The sequence below is a fragment of the Dermacentor silvarum genome, chromosome 6 (assembly GCF_013339745.2).
Source record: "Dermacentor silvarum isolate Dsil-2018 chromosome 6, BIME_Dsil_1.4, whole genome shotgun sequence".
Lineage (NCBI taxonomy): Eukaryota > Metazoa > Arthropoda > Arachnida > Ixodida > Ixodidae > Dermacentor > Dermacentor silvarum.
The window spans coordinates 58,042,548-58,062,697 of record NC_051159.1 but is presented as its reverse complement, the minus strand read 5'-3'; the positions used below and the strand labels follow the sequence as shown (position 1 = coordinate 58,062,697).

General features: G+C 46.0%; 1 long non-coding RNA gene across 1 annotated transcript; it reads left to right on the top strand.

The window, feature by feature from the left end:
* Positions 1 to 303: 303 nt before the first annotated feature.
* On the top strand, positions 304 to 19,875 carry LOC119455516 (uncharacterized). Its single transcript, XR_005192966.2, has 3 exons — positions 304 to 372; positions 7,322 to 7,496; positions 19,729 to 19,875. It is a non-coding gene; the product is annotated as an uncharacterized LOC119455516 (long non-coding RNA).
* Positions 19,876 to 20,150: the final 275 nt, after the last annotated feature.

The window sequence follows — 20,150 nt, the reverse complement described above, 5'->3', positions numbered from 1 at the left end:
GTCGGATACTTTACCACTGAGCCACGCAAGCGCTTGCATGAGGCAGAAGAAATATTCCTTTTATACGCGCCCTGCGCCTCTGCGCCTGCGCGCCTCGGCAGGCGGGCAGGCTCAAACGACCCGAGCCTCCGACACCTGAACGTCGCCCCCGAGGGCTCCGTGGTCACTGCGCATGCTCAAGGTGAGAGAAGGTAAGAAAGGAGGACAACTCTTCTTTACCGGATGTGACGTAAGAAGTTGCTTCTATTTTTTTTTTTCAGAAAGGTACTCTCGAACTCAGACGCTTGTGCTTGCTTGCATTGCGGTGGATGCTATGTGTGTGCATTCTTTCTATATCGATTAGCGAAGATCGTAATGGCGGCTGAGACGCAGGTGAGACACGCCTTTTCTTTCACGGCTTTTGTGGATAGGATTGCGCGCGGGCAGTTAACGCGCTTTAAAAACGAAAGATAGTGGCCCGTTAATGTTTGATTAAAGGTTTTTGAGCTTTCGTTTTAGGTTTGGGTACGCATGCCACACTCAAGCGTTGGGGGGACGCCTTCTTTCGAGCTCGCTTTGGGTTCTTGAGTGCACCCGGTGGCTTGCGTCCCGTAATCTAAAGAATCTCACTTTGCGCTGCATATGAAAGCCGCGGCTCTTTGTTGTCTAGGCTTGTTGGTTCTTCATCATAGATGCAAAGTTTCACTGCGTATTTGACAGGACACACGAACGGAACACGGCACACACAAGCGTGTTGTTTTCATCCTGTGTGGCCTGTTAGGAACTATGCAGCGCAACTTCGCAACTATAATTTCTAACAAGCGTTTCTGCAGTGCCTTCAGCGGCGATAAAAAACGGCGGCTGCACCCCGCGCAAAGCCGAAGCACCGATGCCGTGCAGGAAACCGAAACGACGTCTACTGACTTGCAAGCCCTCTTTACCAAACTCCATGACAAGAACCGTTGCCTCACAAAAATCATCGCCAAAATTGAAGAGCTCGTGATCGACGACGAATACGAAGCCGAGTTCACCGAGGCCCTATAGTTGCTTGAGAAAATGTGCCACGCCATCGTCCGGTTTCGTTTCCGTATTAATTCCCGCGCCGTCATTCGATCACTACAAAGTGCCGCCGACAGCAGTCGGTACATCCAGACGGCCCACCTGGCAAGTACTCCAACGCCAGCGCAAACGCTTGAACACCTGTTCACCACACCCGTAGCTTAAGGGACAACTTGGCAGCTCGCAGTACATTGAGCGTGATCTAGAAGGTTTTCCCAGTCCTTTGCTGGGACCAACAAGTCATCCATGTAGCACAATGCCACTGTGTTCCATAGAGAGCCCAAAACCTCAAATGTAGCTCAAATGTAGCTGAACCATTAGCCCAAACACCATACGCTCAAACTGCTCAGTTTCTTCAGGAGTTATGAATGCAGTCCTGTCCTTCAATTCCTCTCAGTGGAATCTGGAGGTAGCCATTTGCATAGACACACAACATTCTTGCACCCGAGAATCGTTGCAGCTGGTAATCAGTATCTCGTAATGGAAAGTATTCTGGCACACTTGGACTATCGAGCCGTCAGTAATCTACCACTTGACGTTTTTCATTTTTCTTCTGTAGTAGCAGAACAGGACTAGCATAGGTTGATGTCTCAGTTACGATTCCAGTAGCCTTCCATTCCTTGACAATCTCTTGGATTGCTTCACTTTCCACTGCATTTATCTTGTACAGTTTGCTACTCACTGGTTCCTCTATAATGGACATTTCAAAGTCATTGGTACGCCCAAGCTCTGACAAATTCAACGCAAAGCAGTCCTGGTGCTCTTTCAGTAGTTTCAGCAGTGCCACTCTTTGCTGTTCAGTGATGTCCTCCCCAGTATTCGCCACACTGTTGTCAATGGGTTTCTGCTGAGGCATAGCTTTTACAGGGACAAACTTATCCATGCAACAGTTCACCATGTGCAAACAAACTTCCCTTCATCAGCTTTTGGTCTTCATGCTTTTCATTACACACAGGTACTTCAACCTTTCTGGCAAAGCAGGACTCCTGTTTCACCCCCACTAGGCATGATGTGTCTATCTTCAATAGCAGTTTCCACCTTCATCCAACAGTTTTCTTCTGCAACTGTTTCCTTGACACACAGCGTTTCTTAGCTGTCTTGTTCTGAGCCAGGTCAATGTTACAAAAAGGGCAGTAACCAATCCATGTAACCAATCTTCAGCTTATCCCCCATGCGCAGGTACGCTGTGTGATTTTGCTCTGTCCCAGTTTTATCAACCAACATGTCAGCAGGCAATACCTTGTCAACAACAATCACTTTCACTTGTTTGCACAGTTTGTCATCAATCTCTGTCAGCCTTTGTGGTTCCAAAGAAGTGCACAGCCTTATCAATCACCACCGATAATTTGTGAGAGCCATTGACTGTCACTATTGGGAAACTTAGCTGAGCCATCATCACTCTTGCTTGTGGTCCACTGGGAAGTTACCAAAATTGGTTTTCACGGCGGACTCAGTAGCTTGTTGCTCTGGTGAGCGGGAACTAGCCCAATGTCTCAAGCATGATTGCTTGAAACGAGGTGTTGTGGCAAGCAAATATCGCATTCAATCGGCTTTAAACACTCTCTATAAAGCTGCCCTACATCTTCCGACACACGCATCCACAGCCAAACTATACGCAACAGGCCTATCTCTTCCCCTTGCAAAGCTCTTGCGCCTCCATAGGGATCGATAACTTGGCCGCCTATCCAGCTCTGCGCAGGGTCATTGGCTACTGCAGCGGGCTGGCATCCGGCCCATTGACTTTCCTCTGTACACCCCTCAATGACCTCTCCGCTGTGCCCCTATTCCCTCTAATATGACCCCACATCTTCATGAGGGACGACGACAAGCCCGCGCTCACTTCCACGACCCTTTTCCACCGGACACTGTCACATGCTACGTCGATGCAGCGTATTACCAAACTCATGGCTCCACTGTTTGTGTGACAATGCCGACCCCCCTTGGCATTCCCATCACTTCCACTGCTGACCCCTTCTCACTTCCTACTTCTTCTCTATCCCTTGAATTGGCCGCGATCGTTCACGCGATGCACAAACTAACCCTTCTTCCTTCCTCTCCTCGGTATCGCATTTGCTCGGACTCCATGGCGGCAATCAGGGCTCTTCGCGACAACAGACTTCCCGATAATCTTCATGACGACCTTTCTGACGCTCTCTCCCTTCTCTCCCCTGCTTTGGTCACTGTGGTGTGGGTGCCAGGTCATGCGGGGATTGTCAGCAATAAGCTCGCTCATGAGCTTGCCCGCGAGATTAATAGCCGGGCGCCAACAATCCCCTGGCCTTGCCCGCCCATAGCGGATGAGGCACACTTTTATAAGAAAACTCTGAAGCAGCACTACAAACACCTCCGGCATTCATCGCAGACGCTTCCGCCACCACACCCTCGTCTCTCCACTGCCCAAGTACGCACCCTCAGGGCCATCCAGCTCAACACCTTGATCACTCCAGCACACCTATACCTTTATTGTTACCGCTCAGACCCCTCATGTCCCAACTGCCCCTCTACGTACGCAAATGTAGAGCACATCCTTTTCTCTTGCCCCGCAGCCCTACAATCCCCTCACTACCCTAACCCCCCACTGGCGGGTGTGGTTGGCGTCGGCGGCCTTCGCCGACCAGCTGGCCATGGTCCTCCTGGCGGAGGAATATCTATAGGTCTTAGTCTGACCTGGAATAAAGTATTTTCTCTCTCTCTTGTCTGGCTTGTCCCTTGGCAGAGCCTTCAGTATTCTTCCTTTTTGTATTTTCTTGGTTCATCACAATTCAGCCAACAGATCGTCTTCGTCTTTGTGCTTTTTTGTCGTTAGCGAGAGGCTGATGTCTCTGGAGTCACTTAAGACGCACACAGCTTCTCACTGCTTAACAGAATTCTCCTGGCGTTCAAATGTCAAACGCAGGACTTACATGCACTGTACGGAGATAACAGTGGAGTCCTCACCTTGTACGTGTCACGCGTCACACAAATTGGACATCACTTCTCCCTTCCACTTTTCCCATAGGTTGCACTAAGCCTTGCTGACCCCACCATCGTCCAAATCTGGTTGCAACATGTCTAAAGGCAAACCTAAGTTCAAGTTGTTAGTGAATCCCATTTCTGAAGTGTGTTAACATTACTTCCACACAGGTTTGATTGTAAAATACCACTTATTTATTAGTGAAACATGCAAAAAAAAAGAATTAAGAAATGTAAATCGTCCGTATGCACAGGACACGGTATCTTCCTGATGGTGCTGATATGCTGGTTGCCAGACCAACTTTCCCGAAATTCGCTAACACACCAACACAGCGCATGGAGCCACTGAAGCGTCAGACCAAGGCGTGGGTAGAGCATCAGCTGATCCCGAACGACATGTCAGAACTGCCAGTTCCTCAACCACCAACATATGTTTAAGATTTTCCGCATCGTAGAAACCAATTTGAATGATGACCCGTGTGCATGTGCCCGCTTGCGCTACTTAGTGCACACAGTGTAGGTGACTACCATCGCTAGAACCACAGCCTGTTGTGCCTGGCAGCAGTGGCGCATCGAGGATCTCTGCCAAGGGGGGGGGAATCAAGCGCTTTGCATAATATGCAATTTCCTTGGTTTAGCCAGAGGAATCCAACAGCAAATAAAATGCCTGATAATTTTAATAATTTTATGACACCAAGGATGATGATGATGTTTATTTGTTCAGCGTTTTACTCAAAGTAATTTAAGAGTGAATGAAATACAAGACAGTGATAGAGTGTTTCTGTTAATCAGGAAAATTCTACCTTAAGCCACTTCCTGAATTGTAATGACAATGTTAGATAAATGGGGTTTAGTGGCGCAAGAGCGACTCGGGCTATGCTGCGCCAAACACAGGGTGTTATAAACTAAATCGTTCTAAATTCATATTGCAGGATAAGCAGCCTAATCATATTCGGTTTATTTGTATAATGTAAAATTTAAAAACAGCAAAAGCTGTGTTGATCTATAGTTTGTGTAAAAAGCCGGTGTCTAAAAATTTAAGCACGTCAGGTAATGGTACTAGGGGATTGTCTCCCAAAATTAAAGCAGGATGTAAAGGTATGCGTGACTTGTATAAGTCCGGCAAAAGTTTTTGTCTGTGTGTTTCAATGTGTGTACATGTCAGTAAAATGTCTATAACTGTTAGCAGTTCCTGGAACTTCTCGCATGTTGGTGGGTCTTCTTTCCGAAGTAAAAAATTGTGTGTAAGGTGTGGGTGTCCAATTCGTAGTCGGCATAAAATTACTTCAATGAACCGTTCCTGGTGAGTGCATGACTTCCACTCGCCAAGGACGGGGTTAGTAAGATGTAGTTTGTTGTTTGCACAGTGGTCCCGTCCCATTCGTATTGCCATTTTGATGTCAAGGCCGATTAGGAAGTGTTGTCTTTGTTATGCCTTTGTACGCTGCCGTTAATGCACATCAGCTGCTTCATTACCTGGTATCCCAACGTGGCTTCGGACCCAGCAGAAATGAATTGATCTCCCGTATTTGTTAAGAGCCACGATGTTTAAAATATCCCCTAGCAGGGGTTCACACTCGGATTTCAGATGAAGAGCCTTTAGTGTCCTTAAGGAATCGGTGTAGATGACTGCATTTTTTTGTTTGTCAGTGATAATCTTTTTAACAACAACCCATATAGCATAAACTTCAGCAGTGGAAACAGATGCATGTTTTGGTAATTGAATACTTGCTTCACAATTTTTTGTTACGGCCCCCACACCGTGTTCTTTTGTTTTGGAGCCATCAGTGTAAAATTACATGTAATTTTGGTATTTATCCTGAAGAGTGCAGAATTCTTATAGAATGTGTTCGTCTGGGGTGTCTCTTTTCTTGTCCAGTCACATTACTGCATGAAGTCGTGCCACGGGGGCAATCGTTGTGGCTTTTTCGCAACCTGGAGGACATCATGAGGAATGTCATAATCCTGACAATATTCTTCATATCGCAGGATAAGCAGCCTAATCATATTCGGTTTATTTGTATAACCCCTTCAGTCACGGCGTACACATTTGTGTACGCGACTTATTTTCGCAATTTCTCTGCAGTGGTGTCAAGGAATAGATCGCAATCATTAAGCTTATAATAACTTGAAACTACCGCTTACCTAATGCACCTCCATTTTATTTCTGAGTGCAATGTGTCGCTATAGACGACCGCTTTGGTGAAGGGACTACCGTGTTTGACGGGCTGTTCGACGTGAAGCGGTTTGGTAGCAGCTGTGAAATAACTTTTTTTTCTTTTCTAGTAATGCTTGCAGCGAATAATTAAATTGTGTATGTAATTCGAGCGGTTTACTAAATTTATTTTATGAAGAAACGTAGTATGACTGACTGATCACTAAGCAGATATTCGATAACTCTATAATTATAATGAGTCATCATAATATGCACAAGGAGTCCTTCCACTACCTAGATTTGCTTTCAATGGAGCATGCAGTACCTTGGCATAAATATTTGTAAATTTCATACATTTACCGAAAGTCTATCATAATTCGTGACTGAAGGGGATAATGTAACCGTGAATTGCACTGTGTGACAATGTTGTAGCATATGTGTTGTGGTGATGACTGTATTCTGAGTATGTAGGAAAATGTAAGTAACGCTCTGCGCTGCTGTAATGGGGGCTCATTGCAGTCAACGTATAAACTTTGGAGAGGTGATGTTCTGTATGCACCACTTGCCAGTCGCAGTCCAAGGTTATGTACTGGATCCAGTTGTCGAATGTAAGACTGCCTAGCTGTGTAATGACAACGTGAACAGAGCATTGAAGCTACACGTTGGACTGGTGGGGCTGGATGCGTGGGGGTAGGGTCTGCCTCGGGGGGGGGGGGGGGGGTTATAACACCCCCCCCCCTCACCCCGTCGGTGCGCCACTGCCTGGCAGTCCTTCTGGATAAAAGATGCACACTGGCAAGATTGAAGCTATGAAAGATCATTCACACTTCATCTTCCTTTCGACGCCAAAGAGCTGGCGACTCCTAATTGCTGCAATAAGCCTACGCTGACCGAATGCGTGGAAAATAGCATCTCCATTGCATCGAGGGCAGGTCGAAGCTTGGACACTAGAAGTGCATCCCGGCAGAACGGTGTCGCATCATGGGTGGGATTTTTTTTAACGGTGACGATCAAGCATCCCTCCAATAATAAGATAAGGTTTCTCGACCTAGAGATATCGCTTGAAAGGGAACACGTTTGTTGGGCTTACAACCCCCGCTCAAAGAAAAGTATTCTCCCCTTCACGTCTGCGCACTCAAAAATAGTTAAAAGAAGCATTGCCGTCTCATGTCTCAGAGCAGGTCTGGCCCGTTCATGCCACCACCGGGTGGCTAGCAGCGTCATGCACCAAGTGCACCGGCTCATCCAGGCTGGGTACCTTATGGCCCTGCTGACAAGTGTTTCGGAAAAGCTTTTGGTGATCCTCACCACAGGGAGGGCAGGACGTGACGCCCAGGACAAGGGACCTCATGTGAGCGCCACCGTCATACACTACGTCCATGGGGTCTTGCATAGTTTAAAAAAAGGTCGCCGGAAAAATAGGCACACGCGTTTTGTTCAGTGCAAGGGACAAGCTGTCGGCGCTATGCCACAAGGAAAACAAGGAAGGCCCCAAAAAAGCAATCTGTGAGAAACAACACAGAAAACCTCGTTTTGAGTGCGCATGTGCAGTTGTGTATAAGATCCCGCTGAAGTGCAAACGCTGCTACATTGGCCAAACAGGTGGATGTTTGAATGACCGGCTGAGGGAGCATGCGTACGCAATGAAAGGGTCTGTACCGAGCCATTTAGCCCAGCACTGCAAAGAATGCGGATGCAAACCTCTCTGAAGATTGCACAATACTAGGTAGGTATAAACATCAAAGAGCACACGGGATTTGGGAAGCGTTTTGCATTCAATCGCACGGAAACTCCTGCGTCAGCGTACCCTCTGTTTCTCTGCACAGCTGCGAGATTAACTACTTGATAAAAACATGATGGCCTGCCTTGACGACGCACGTGATGTGATGATTTTATTCCCTTCCCGGCGCAGAAACCGTGTTTTTCTGTCTTTCTGCACTGAACCTGTGCTTTGTATATATCGCGCCGGTATGTGTCGTCAGTGTTTCGCCTGCCACATCTTCCGCGCATTGTACGCCCGCAGAAGGCCACACTAGTGCTATTAAGGCCACCTTGAGTGCAGACCTCAATCCGGCCCAGACAGATGCACTCCTCACCATTTTAATGAAGCATGCAGCTTGTTTTGACGTTTCTTCGCGACGCCTGGGTCAGACCACTGTAACTACTCATCGAATTGAAACAGACGGCTCTCGCATCATTCGCCGTCGCCCGTACCGTGTATCACCTTCGGAGTGAAAAGTTATAGAACAAGTGAACGACATGCTGACACGCAACATTATAAGGCCTTCAGCAAGCCCTTGGTCTTCTGTTGTGCTTGTTAAGAAAAAGGATGGTTCTGTGCGCTTTTGCATCGATTATAGGGCGCTAAACAAAATTACCCGCAAGGATGTTTATCCAATGCCTCATATTGACGATGCTTTGGATACCTTACAAGGTGCCGAGTATTTCTCGAGCCTCGACTTGCGCTCAGGATATTGGCAGATTCCAATGCATGAGCCAGATAAAGAAAAGACTGCGTTTGCTACACCTGATGGCCTTTTCGAGTTTAACGTGATGCCTTTTGGACTGTGCAATGCGCCAGCTACGTTTGAACGTATGATAGATACAGTACTCCGTGGCTTAAAATAACCAGCAATAAACCAGTGGTTGTTAGTTAAGCGCCTTGTCTGTCTACTCACTTTGTCCTGTCCTAGCGCTGTTTGTTCCCGTCCTAATGATGTACCGACCAGCACACTCCTTCACTTGACAATGTTATAAGGTGATTTGCAGATGACGGTCTTGTCAGTTAGTTCGAAAGGGACCTTGTGCGACCTCATCGCTTGTGGATAGCTTCCTACGCGTACAAGTTCAGGGTAGGTCTTTGAAATATCCTCTACGCGCTTGACAACTCGTAGGTTATCTTGTCTACCCTGCTGTGTCCCCTTGGTAGTCCTTCGACTAAAACTGCATCATCCCCGGATACGTTGATTTTCAGTTCCTTGATATCTGGTCTGGATAGCAGAAAGTCGTACGTCACACCCTCTAGCACCAATACTTTATGGCCTTGGAACTCAATGTTTACCGAGGCCCACTGATTATGCAATGTCACTTTTGCATCATAACCTTGTACCCGTAGCACTCTTCCACTATGCAGGTGACTTGCATCCAGCCGCTTGGCATTTATTATAGACACAGAAGCGCCGTTGTCCACCAAAGCCATCATATGTCTGTTTCCCACTTTGACGGGAATGTGAAGTAGGCTAGAGGAAGTTAGATAAACAGTCTCAGATGTGGTCATCGGGCCGGACTGATCACCCTTGTTTATTGTGTAGTTTGTCGGCAGAAACTCTTCAACGTCGTCGTCGGCATTGTTAACTCGACCTGTGGGAGCGCATCAACCCAAGTTCTCTATGCTGCTTGCAAGGTGGCTCTGTTCTTGCGCGTCAGTCTGTCTGAAACAGTTATTTTTTTCTTCTGAAGTAGATGGTATGTGCTGAAGGCACTCCAGGAGCTCATCTATAGTTTTAGGTGATCGTGCTTGCATTAGCTTCAGCACTTCTGCATGCAGGTCGTGCATTGTTAGGGCTATTATGACGGAAGATAGAAGCACGGAAATACTCGACGAGGGAGCCTTGCTTGAATTTGAAATTAAGCCCGGGGTCCCATCTCTGTACGAGGTTGCTTTGGAAAGTCGTCAAGAATGTTTCCTTCCGCTGACTCCAAGAGTTTTCATCTTCAATAATGTGCAGCTCATACCACTTGCGTGCAACACCTCTTAACTACGCATGTTACGAGGGCGGTCCGATAAGTACTTAGCCTTCAAAAGAAAATTTTGGAATGGTGTCGATTTATTTCTCAACATAGTCCCCTTTCAACTCTATACACTTGACCCAGCGATCCTCCAACTTCTTGATCCCGTCAGAAAAATATGTTTTCTCCTGAATTGCAAAGTAGGCTTCTGTGGCGGCCATAACTTCTTCATTCGACTCAAATTTTTGTCCGGCGAGTGACTTTTTCAAGTTGGGAAACAAGAAGAAATCACTCGTGGCCAAATCGCTGGATGGGGCACCACTTCGTAGCCCAGTTCGACCAACTTGGCCGCGTGAGCTGGCACGTTGTCATGGTGGAAGAGCACCTTTTTCTTCACCAAATGTGGCCGGTTTTTTTTGCAGTTCGGCATCGAATCGGCCCAGTAGTTCGGCGTAGTAGGGTCCTGTCACCATTTTGCCCTTCTCAAGGTAGTCGACGAAGATCACACCTTGAGAATCCCAGAAAATGGTGGCCATCACCTTTCCGGCCGATGCGACAGTCTTTGCCTTCTTCGGAGCAGGTTCTCCGGATGCAGTCCACTGTTTCGTCTGTTCTTTGGTCTGGTGTGTACCAGTGGATCCATGTTTCGTCGACGGTCGCAAAACGACACAGGAACTCCTTCGGATTACGCTTAAACAGCTTCAAACACTGCTCTGAAGTGGTCTCACGGACACGCTTGTTGTCTGGAGTGAGAAAACGCGGCACCCATCGCGCCGACAGCTTTCTCGTGCCCAAAATTTCTTGCAGGATATGACCCACGTGGTCTTTTGAGATGCCTACTGCCTCAGCTATCTCGCGCACCTTCAGTCGGCAGTCTGCCAATACGAAGTCGTGGATTTTTGCCACGTTATCGGCCGTGGTAGCCGTTTGCGGGGCCCCTGGGCGAGGCTCATCAAAAACCTACGTGCGACCACATTTAAACTCGTTAAACCAATTTTTGACGGTTGCCATCGAAGGAGAAGACTCACCGTAGACGGCATCCAGTCGCTCTTTGATTTCGCTGCGCTATTTCCCTTCCAAAATCAAGAATTGAATCACCGACCGATATTGCTCTTTTTCCACTTTTTTTACGGACACACAAAAAATCACCTGCTTCCTCTTCCTCAAGCAGCCAAAAACAAAACCGCGAACCCGATTCGACTGGACCTTTGCATGTGTACTCAACATCAGTATATGTCTCATGCGATAGCGTCGCGGTGAGGCTAAGTACTTATCGGGCGGCCCTCGTACAAGTGTGTATGGTAGCGGCAATTTCAGCCAGCCTGCCAGAGGTCACCTATTGCTTTTCGAATAGGTCAGAGCAGATGCTGAAGGAAAGGCGAGCGTTTCCTCAAAAGAGGAGCAGGGAGAGTTTTGTCTCCAGTAAGGGAGCTTTCAGGGCAAAAACACGCGAGGAAACTCGGTAAACTGATAGGAGTGTACCCCATTGAGCAGCGGTCAGAAGACCAAGATACAATTTCAGAGGCAGCTGCAAGCAGTGACTTGTTAAACGTGTTAGTAGCCACAAGTGTGGTGAAGGTGGTCATTGAAGAGAGCAGTGGTTTTCTTGCTTCAGTAACGGAGGGCCCTTTAGGCCAATTGTGGCGCAGGCGGCAATTTCGGCCCGGATAATTTCACCTATTTCTTTTGGAATAGGTTAGAATACATGCTGTTGGAAAGGCAGACACATTGTGAAAGCCAAGAGGGCAGCGCAATTTCAGGCATGTGCACTGATGCCGCGGGTTCTGTGAATCATGCCAAACAGAAAAGGCGGGACGCAGTCAGGCCGTGTAGAGTGAAACGTGCGAAGTGCCAAGGCAACATTAGTAAATACAATAAGGTCAGGATCCAGCCAGATTGCAAAAGCGAAGGACGGTAAATCTCAAGCTTAGGCTTGAGATCTGGGATCGGCGTGGTAACCGTCGCCTGACAGCATTGCCTATAGCGCTTTACAGGAACAAAGGGGAGCATCCTATAGGCTGCTACAATAGTCGATCACTCGCGGCGGTAAAGAAAGGCGACTGCCTAGCAGGTAATGGGACAGTGCGTGCGCGGGTCTGTGAAAGTACCCCTCTCCCAGTACTTGGAGGCTGCTTTTCTAAAGTTGCAGCTACGAGGTGCGTCAGACAAATTAGTGGCTTTTGCCATCTTTGTGACCGCACCTTGCGAAAACCTTGGAATGCGCGACGCCCTCGAGCCTGTCTGAAAGAAAAGGGCGCATTTGAGGCCCGAGAAAGAATTCAGGAAGATACGTTGCAAATTGTTTTGTTCTTTTGTATTCAGTTTGTAGGAGATTAGTTGAGTGTTGAACATTTGACAGGTGTAAGGAATATCATAGTTTTCTTTTGTTAGGTTTTTTAGCCTTTTCGACTCAGGTGAGACCCACAGTTCCAAGTGAAATGTTTACACGATTACAGGTATAGACTTAAATTGCAGTGTCAGGGTTGCATACAGTTTAAAAGGTTGTGCGTAAGTGGATCAGCTACGCTTTTGCGCGAGTTCATGACGCGTCTTGTTTTGTTGCCAGGAGTGCCTTTATTCTTTTGGAGGCACGTTTTGTGGGCGGGCTGCGTTCATTATTTTTCATTTCTTTGAGGATAACTTTTTTTGAAGGCCTTTGAGTTTTAGAAATATTTTGTTAGGCAGAAGGCATTGTTGGTCTCTAGTGATTGTGGTGGAGGGGGATTTATTTTTTTAATGTTTCCTTTCAAGGAAACATGACAGCAGAATGCTTGACAAAGAAAAGCATCAGTGTTTTTAGATTTTCACGGAGATGTAGGTGGAAGATAAAAAGCCTCTGTGGTTTTGATTGCGACTTGTTTTAGATAGCTTGCGTGAGTTTTCGTAAAGATAAGACTTCCTTCTCGAATTTCGCGATTTCTAATTACTAACGCTGTATCAGATTAGATATCAGTTATTCTGCAGTCTACTTCAGCTGATTTTGGAAAGCGTTGGATAGTTGTAACCGCGCGCACGTAGAGAGGATCTCACCTTAGAAATTGGTTTCACTGATCACTTTTAGCGATGGCATATTCTGCAGATTTCTTTTCTCAGCACCATTTAGAAGTGCGCTAGAGGAAAGGCAGAATAAGCCAAGGCTGTCGGGACAATTTAGGCAAATGATAAGGCTTTTAGATGGTTTTTCCCATTTGTTTATTGGTCATTTTTGGCCTAATGTAATGATTATGTAGCTCTAGTGTGCTTAGTGTTACAGACTGTGAATTACTGGAGGCCAGTTCTCCCTTCACCTTCCTGATCTCTGGAAGCTCTAATTCATAATTACTTAGCTTCATTACATAAACCCAGTTGGTGTCTGTTTGCGAAGGCACGTCATCGGAAGTTTCTTAGTGTTTGTCTGGATCAAGGTGCACCTTCCGTTTCAAGGTTTGCTTTTAGATAGGGGGGTGGTCAGATTATTTGAATTTGTAAAGACTGGCGATAAGCGTGGCTTGCATCTGGCACTTGCGGCATTGTGTGTGGCTGACAAAGGTTGCTCTTTGGAGCTTGTCACCTTGCATTTCTGCAGTCCAGTCAATACCTACCTGTCATGAAGCCTTTGGACAGAAGATCCTCCTTCTTGGAAGCTGCAGCCCCATGGCTTTGTGCAACGCAGGCATCTAGCCAGCCGAGCTGTGAACAAGTGGACCTCTCGATGCACCATCTGACAGCAGGCGTACATAGCATATAGTACGTACCACGTACATAGCCACACTCTCATTAGGCTTCTGAATGCGCGACTTGAGAGCCCCTTCTGCTCGTTCCCGGCGATCGGAGCTCGCGTAGATGTCCAAGAGCCTGTGACGGAACTCGCGCCATGTTGTCAGGACGTCTTCGCGGTTCTGGAACCACGTGCGAGCACCATCCAAAAGACTGAAGTAAACGTTTCGGCGCTTCGCTTCGTCGTCTCATCAATTGAACTCAGCTGCGCACTCGAAGTCCGCCAGCCAGTCTTTCACGTCTTCAAGACGGTCGCCATGGAAGGGCCTTGGCACGCACGGTTTTTGCAGCGTGTAATGAGGTACCGGAGCAGCCGTCGCATGGTTAGTCGAGGTAGTACCAGATGTAGCATCCATGTGTGCTGACGTTCATTCTCCTCTCCGGTAAAGGCTCAAACTATGCGGCCAATCCCTGGATTCTCCAGCTGGCACGGTGTACTGGCGCGAGCCCCGGTATCGGTCTAACTTTCCTGCTGCTGGGAGGTGTCTGTTGCATGGGTCGAGAATACCCAGCACCTCCACCAGAAAAATGTCACGTTTAATAAACAGGCGACTTCTAAAAGAAGCCGTTACAGTAAGTCTGAGTCGTCAAGGGGGCAGCGCAGCACCGACAAAAGACCAAGGCGCTAGTTCGAGAACTAGACTGTCCTCGTCATCTTCTGGGAGCGAGTGGCACAAGCCAGTGGCAATATCATGTACATTTCTATATAAAACCCTTTTCTCATCTCTTGGACATCTCTCTGGACCTCTCCTTCTCCTGGCACCTGGCATCCATGGAACCTTCGTGGCCGCTCGGACCCCCGACTTCACAACAAGCCCTACCTTGCTAGAACCACAGCCAAGAAAATCTCCATTGATTTTGCTCCTCTCACCGCCATGCCAGTGAATCAACACTCGAAACCGAGGCTGTGGTTTAGGCTACGTCAGTTGCTATCTGCAACACAATTTGATCCTGGGACCAATGCCTTTTTAGGGCGATCACTGGTGATATATATATGCATATGTACTTTGTCGAATGAAATATTTGGCTAGATGCTAATGTGGAAAGCTTGGACCAATTTCTTTAAATGTTCATCAGTGCTTCTCAGTTAAAGCAGAAAGCATCTTTCGTCTCTGTAGCAACAATCCTGATACTGCACAGCATGTGCACACTTCGTATGAGCAGTGTGTGGAAATCTATATGCAGCAACTGCAAAAGAATGTAAACTTTATTTTGAAATCAATCAGATTCAAGTTTGGCGTCTTTTTAGTGGGTCTGGGCACCCGCCATGGACGCGGTTCCGAGACCTTGTCTCGAAGTGGCTTCCTTGGCTCGCTGGACAGCCCAGAGTTGTGATGTCAGGTTCGAGCTGAGCAGTGCGGTCTTCCAGCGCGAGCGGAGGCTGGCGGTAGAAGAGACGGAGGGGTCAGCCTGAATTGTTTTAAGTTATGACACTCCCATAACATGTGGCTAAGTGTGGCAACCTCGCCACACGATGTGCATTTGTTTGTAGTGTAGATGTCTGGATACATGGCGTGTATAAGTCTGGGGTTTCTGTAGGAATCCGTTTGTAATTGTCTGTAGTGTACTGCTTGCGGCTTCTGGGCATTTTAAGGGATTGTATTTCTCAATGTAACTGTTCTGGGCTTGCCAAATTTGTTGCTGTTTAACATTATCCTTGCCACAAGAAATGGGCATATTTTTGTTGCTTGTATGTTTTAATGTTTATGTCAGTGTATTCTTCACGTGATGCCTAAAACTTTGTGGTTTGAATGAGAATAAAAGCAGAAAGAATTGCTCAGACAATGTTTGAGAATTGAACTAATAATGAAAATAATTTTTCATTTTCACCAATATTGTTAGAGTAAAGAGAACTTGAAATATACAAAACATGCGCCATGTTCCTGGTTTCCAACCTCTTCAACTGGCATCAAAGCAATGTGCAGATTTGGTGACATTGGTCACCATTGGTCATTGGTCTTGAATATTGGCCATAGTGATGCCCATACTGTGTGAGAAAGCAGTGGATACAGGTATGCGCCCCATTGTTCAGGCAATGCGTGTTTTCGCTTCTTGCAGCCAGCATGTGGTTTCTTCATTCTTACCATACTTTGCATTTTTGAAGCAATGCTTGTCATGTATTGGAAATCAACAAGCCTTCTTATGCTCGATTAGCTTCTCTGGACAAAAGGTGACCGTCGTACACCTTGAACTGACTCGGGAGCATTCTTGCACTTTGTACAGTATTTGTACTTTGTTGAACATTAATAAATAAATAAGTTTTAATAAATAAGGGCATTTACACAGGCGGTGCTACAAAGGGAAGAGATTAGACTGCTAGGGCACGATCTTGTACGCGTTCCAAAATGGAACGGAGGCGTTCCGTTCCATCGAGCTGCACACGATTGGCCAATTTCAACCGCGACGTTCAAATTGACCAATCGTGTGCGGCTCGATAGAACGGAACGCCTCCGTTCCATTTTGGAACGCGTACAAGATCGTGCCCCTAGTCAAGCATTTGAAAACTGCACACGGACGGATTTCTGATGTGTTACATACGCTGTCAAAATGCTAATGGATAAATGCAACTCGTTGCAGGAAAAATGAAGTCCCGGATATTTTAATGCAAGCCATTATTTGCCTACCTTAGGAACTTGGTTCTACCTGTCTAGCCACTTACTACCTGGAACAACTTTAAGGTATCATTAGTGCCACCATGATAGTAGTGAACCAGGTAGTAGTGAACACGTGCCAGTTGTTTAGCGCTGTGCTGAATAAACTACATGAATTTATGGTTGCAGTAACTTCGCTTCAAGTAACGTATTCACACATTTTGTGTGTGAAATCTTTTGGTGAACATTTCTTACAGAAATATAAGCAAAGTGCAGCCCAAGGGCATTAACGAAATTGTCATTTTTGTCTTCAGCAGGCGAGATGGTAAATATTGCACACATATTTATATACATGTGACACCTGCATTTCGAACTTCTGAGCCTCGGCTAGACTCGGTGCACAGAGCCGTTAAGGCAAACAGCGGTGTAGAAGACAATACGGCAACAGATTGGGCAAGCATTTTCACGACAGCACGTTTAAAAACAATTTCACATATATGCCTATCATCACAAGTGTCAGAATCTGAGGAATCGTCGTTGGTTAGCAGCTCCAAGGCGCATCTCACTGACACTGCGAAATAGTGCAGTTACTGTGCGCCCTGTTGACTGATGTCTCTTCTGAATAATGTCTTCATATACAAAGAGTGTTACCTGCATGCAAGTAACAGCTTTCTGCAAGACGCACAATATGTAAGCTAGAGGTCATTTTGAGTACTGACAATATAACAAAAAGCACACGGGCCAACAATGATTAAAAAGAGTTTGACATACTCACCTGGGAGTGGTGTGGAGGAGTGAAGTTTGCTAGTAGTATTTAACCTATCTACTTTTTGCGCAGCTTATCATCATGAGGAAACCTGAACATGCTAGTACCTTTCATCCTGGGTTGGAATTTCCATGGCATTTGGGAACACCACACTTGTGTGTGTGTGAGGAATAGTTTATACAGTCAACTTCCGTTGATTCTATCTTATGGGATCGGCGAATCTGGTCGAATTATCCACTCGGTTGAATTATAAAAATGCCAGAAGAAACTTCGACACGCCGTTTGCCAGTATTTGCCTTTAAAGCTACCTTCATCGCAATACAGCTGTGCTCTGCAGTGAAGCACACCAAGGAAGGATAGGTGCCATGGTTGTGGCACATAACATGTTCATTAATTTACATGCGCAGTCTCCGGTCACATTAGGCGTAGTGAGACGCCTAATAAGTTTAGTGGCAGGCCTTCAAAGTTTGACAGACCCCCACTCTTTTGTTAGAAACGTCCCCTCCACTATTGAGTTTTTTCATCATACCGCCTTCTTGTTAGGACACCAGATGGTTTTTCTTCACATCTCGGTGTGCTTTCGTGTACAATTACAAAACTCATACAAGGCACCGTTAACACTCTCGCATACGATCTGAAGTGAAGGCGCGAAAACGACGACTAACGAAGAGAGCACACACACCCAAGGGGCGCGTTCCTTAGGCGCCCTTGTCTGTGTGTTCTCTCTTCGTCCGTCGTCGTTTTCGCGCCTTCACTTCAGATCATGCTTAACCAACATGCCCAACTATCCATCCTAACCTCGTATATGAGACACACGTGTCAGGTAAATTGAGGGCTCGCGTTGCCACAGCAACATCAGAAACAATTCCGAATGGCTGCCAGTATGCTAATTTGGCATCTAGATGCTCATTTTGTGACCAGGAATGGAGTGTGTGTGCACCTGCATATTTAAGGAAGGTGTACTATATCCCATGGCAGTAGCCCCCTTTTCATTTTTGCTATGCTTCACGGCTGTATTCTTCGCACAAAACCTGACTGGTCAAGCTGACCAGTCAAGTTTTGTTATAGTTTGTTATTCTCAGCATGGTCATAGAACAGAGCAAAGATAATTGAAAATACACTAACATAAACCCGTTACCTATCAGAGAAAAATTCAAGCTAAGTGAGTTACCCTCCACACGGATTTTCGCGTCTAGGTGCCACACTTTACTCTCCCTTGATGTCATGTAGTGACGCCATTGATAGACTTTTCCTACAATAATTACTAACTCTGTCTAGCACTGCAATCATTCGGCCACCATGGGAATTATCAATAGTTCATGGATTTGTCTGTTATTCGTGCTTGTGGATTCAGACATTCTTGGGGCTTTGTTTATTATGCTTTATCTGCCTTTATTGTCTTAAATTTCAGCGCCATCTGTACTTTTCTAAGGGCAGAAGACTGTTGACATGCACAGTCGCTACTATTTGCAGCTGTTCGGCCTGTTGAGGTGGCCAAATTGAAATGCACCAAAGCTTCTGAATGCACTTGGCTTGCCAGTGAGAAATTCATACAGGTGTTATGTGCCACTTGTTCAAGCATGCGTGTGTTGTGTAATGATACTGCATGTTCGAACCACCAGATATGAAGTCATGCGGAGGTAATGCGTTCCACGCGTGAAAAAAAAGCAGGTCCGCAGCATTTTATGACATTTTATTTGTTCTAGGTGGTGTTGCAATTACACCAATCCAATAAGACAAGCCTTGGCCATTGGGTATACCAGTGTAGTTGTTTCAATATATATGTATATATATTGGGATATGAATTACACCTGGTAGCACTTTGTTCGACCACATTCTATTTAAAGGACCTGGCAAACCTCACCCTTGGTTGTGTTTAAACCTGCAGCGGTAACTTTCAAAAAGCATGTGGATATTTTGTGAGCAGAATTTACTGTTTGAGCAGCTTCTAAAAAAGGAAAGTCTCTCTCCAGCAACGCTGAGCAGTGAGAGCAATGCCGGTAGCCCGCCTCACAAATAGTGAAAGCCGACCATCGTTCTGCTTTCACAGGAGTGAGTGCAACTGTGGTTAACCAACCCGCATTTTGACCTTTTCAGCCACTCTTGAAAATAAAAGCTTGCACAATAAGTATGCGTTGTTGTACAGACCTTTCTTATATTTGTACCGCGTTATGGCTGGCCCTCGTCATCGTTCTGTCGATAACCAAGCCAACTCAATGAAGGTGTAAAAAGCACCTCTTTTGTACTGCATTTCAATAATCTAATAGACCAGGAACTGCATACACTAATAGAAGGTCACGGCCTTTTATGCATTTTCATGGTTTTGCCGCAAGGGCGCCAAAGGTCACTTTTTAAGACTTTTAGTGAATTAAAAATAAAACGTCACATTTGATAAGAAAAACATGGCTTGTTTTAATTAATAGGCAGGGTTACCTTGATTCATGCTCTGAGCAGTTAGTTGTCTGTCCAATTAACATACGGTCAAGAGCCTCCACATGCACTCTGGCAAATAGTGAACGAGCATGTAATACAGATGGTGATATAACATTGCAGTACGTGTAAAAGTGCCTGTTGCATGCTCGCTTATACTGGTAAAGGTTGGAACAGTATTAGCTTGCTCCATGTTTTGTGAAACGACCGTTTATTTTGGTTCCAATTGTCATATTCTGACTAGCTGCATTTGGCGTGCCATATCTTCGGTTGTCATCCATTTTGATTCCCAGTCCAATTTTTCTTTCCAGATTTTTGAAGACTGGGAATACATCACTAACTGCAGCGTTTCCAGGAGCTTTAAGAACCGTACAGCAAAAGCCTTTTCTTCATGAATTTTTCTCAGGATCTGATGCCTGCAAACTCAAGGCATAATTTAAATAAACTGCAATGGCCTGATGCACTTCATTAGACATGTCTGTCCTTTTTAAGACTCGCCTGCAAGTTGCTCACTCCTAGACTGATTTTGTACTCGCCTATTACATCGCATTGATATTTACATCTTGTAGCCCTTTCATGCAGTGAAAGTTGTTATTGTTCAAAATTTACTAAGTAGTGCTAATTCCGTGAACTGCTCATAAATCACCATGCTCCCAGAGTAGTAGTAGTACACTGGCATTAATACTGATGCTGCTTAATGTCTCCAAGAAACACTTCGCAAGAGGCTGTGGAT